We start from the raw sequence: 2564 nt of genomic DNA on the forward strand, positions 1-2564 counted from the left end.
TCAAATGGTATACTCGTTTGAGATTTCTTTGTGGATTGACTGATATTTTCGGTAGAAGGTCAACTATAGGCAATGGGGTCCATATATTTAGTATTTAGGGGTTTGAACAGTTTTGGTTCGATTTAGACAATTTTTGGCCGCAAGGTGGCATACTTTAATTGCATTATTCAAGCAAAGTTTTACCCCCATATAATCATTGTTACCTGATTTGCATAGTGGAAAGTGAAAAATCAGATGGAATTGAAAATAGTGTTACATGGGAAGTAAGCGTGGTTGTAGTCCGATTTCGCCCATTTTCGCACTATGACATAGAAACATGAAAAGAACGTTATGCACCGAATTTGGTTGAAATAGGTTGAGCTGATCTCAAGATATGGGATTTCACCTAAAAGTGGGCTGTGCCACGCCCACTGACTAATTTTGAACGCGGTTCCTATAAAGCCAATTTATACCATCTTAGAGATAAAATTTAATGTCTCTGGCGTGTTTAGTGCTTGATTTATCGCGCTTTTAGTAGTTTTTAACAGTACCGTTATATGGGGAGTGGGCGGAGTTGCAACCCGATTTCAACTATTTTCACACCGTCAATAGAAGTGCTAAAAACATTTGCTTCCAGTGAATTTAGTTATTATAGCATTAGCGGTTTAGGAGATATGCACATTAAACCTATTAGAGGCGGGACCAAAAAATTTTAACTGCAGATGCCCCTCCCTAATGTGATCCTGTGTACCAAATAACAGTCTTGTATCTTATTGCGGAGCTTAGTTATGGCAAGTTATTTGTTTTTGATTAATGGCGTTTTGTGGGCGTGGCAGTGGTCCGATTACGCCCATTTGCAATACCAACGGTCTTACAGTACCAAGAAACATGTGTACCAAGTTTCAAAAAGATATCTCAATTTTTACTCAAGTTAGAGCTTGCACGGACGGACGGACAGACAGTCACCCGGATTTCAACTCGTCTCTTCATCCTGATCATTTATATATATATAACCCTATATCTAACTCGATTAATTTTAGGTGATACAAACAACTGTTAGGTGAACAAAACTATTATACTCTGTAGCAACAGGTTGCGAGAGTATAATAAATGAATTGCGGTCATGTTAATCAGAACCATTCGTATATTCACCCAATGGATTACACAAAAAAGATTGTCATTTCACTGATAATTCATACGAGGAAATAGTAGATATATGTAATTGTATTTCGCTTAATTCCCGATATAAAGCAATGAAAAAACTGTATAATTTATATGCTATCATGTTTAAGGAACCTAGATGTATGTAATCGTGAGAAAATGAAACAAGAAGATATAAATATGAACTTTATTTTATAATAGTCTAATTGTAATAACATATTTAACGGAAACACATTAACGTGGAACAATGGATTCTGAAAATGATTTAAACTTTGATTGTGATCAACAAATGTTACCAAATGTTGTGTTCGATCAAGAAGAATTCAACAATATGTTATGAAGGTTCGATGAGGAACTTCAAAAATTAGAAGAACCCGCTCAATCCCTACAAGGAACAACATTTAATACGCAGCTTCAAAACTTAGAAGATCCCACTCAACTCCTACAAGGTACAACAGAACCCGCTCAACCCCTACAAGGTACAACTGAAGTGAAGACAAATAAGCGTAAGAGACAACGACCTTCAAAGATAATACAAGCTGAAGGTTCTATACAAAAAACCGCTCAACAAAAAGCTAACACACAAAATGTAAATAAGTGTATTGATCGTTGTAAACCAACACTAGCAGCTGTTCCTGAAAATGGAATTATAGACACTAAAGGGTTATTAAGTGTTGGAAAAATTACTTTAAATGAAAAGGTGGGAGAAGTTCCCTCATTTGAAGTTAATTTCAAAAATGACGGAGATATTCAGAAATTAAAATTTTTAATTCAACAGTGGTTTGATGACGAAATTAAATCGGAAGATATTGATTTGGATTGCACTACAACTTCTGCAAAAAAACATAATATAAGATGTGATGTTGAATGGGTCCGTGAAGATAAATTTCTTAAACAACTTTTAGGAATTGTATATAAATATAAAGGTGTTGGCGGTTTTGCTCGTACTAAGCTCTTGAAAAAAAGTTTATATGCATTCATTGAATTTAGATATAACAAATGTTTTAAATTTGATATAATATAGTTAAAACAAATGATATGAAAATATAAAAAAATAATTAAAACAATTCTGTTTCTTTTATTATTTTACATTCATCAAAGTTTACTGCTACAAGAAACTGTGTAGCATATGTATAACAATGTTCACCTCGTTTAGATGCTAAAATGTTAACCTCGAACTCTCCATAAGTACTCTCCTTTTCATACTTCATCGGCGTTCCGCTTGTCTTAAATCGAAACTCATTAAAACATGAGCGCTCACTGTTCACTTACAATGTGCCCCGGGACCTCCCAAATCCCTTACACGGGTCTATCTAAGCACCCCAAGCACAAAACCACAAAATATACAAAATTATTTTTTCCCTTTGCACTAAAATGGTGTAAGTGTAAAATTTAGATTTATATAAAATTCTCACGCTCGCACA

At 34.4% G+C, this 2564-nt stretch overlaps 1 pseudogene; it reads left to right on the forward strand.

The window, feature by feature from the left end:
* The first annotated feature begins 1361 nt into the window (after positions 1 to 1361).
* Positions 1362 to 2164, forward strand: LOC118683615 (uncharacterized; annotated as a pseudogene).
* Positions 2165 to 2564: the final 400 nt, after the last annotated feature.

Source organism: Bactrocera oleae, chromosome 2 (genome assembly GCF_042242935.1).
Source record: "Bactrocera oleae isolate idBacOlea1 chromosome 2, idBacOlea1, whole genome shotgun sequence".
In the NCBI taxonomy this organism is placed as follows: Eukaryota; Metazoa; Arthropoda; class Insecta; order Diptera; family Tephritidae; genus Bactrocera; species Bactrocera oleae.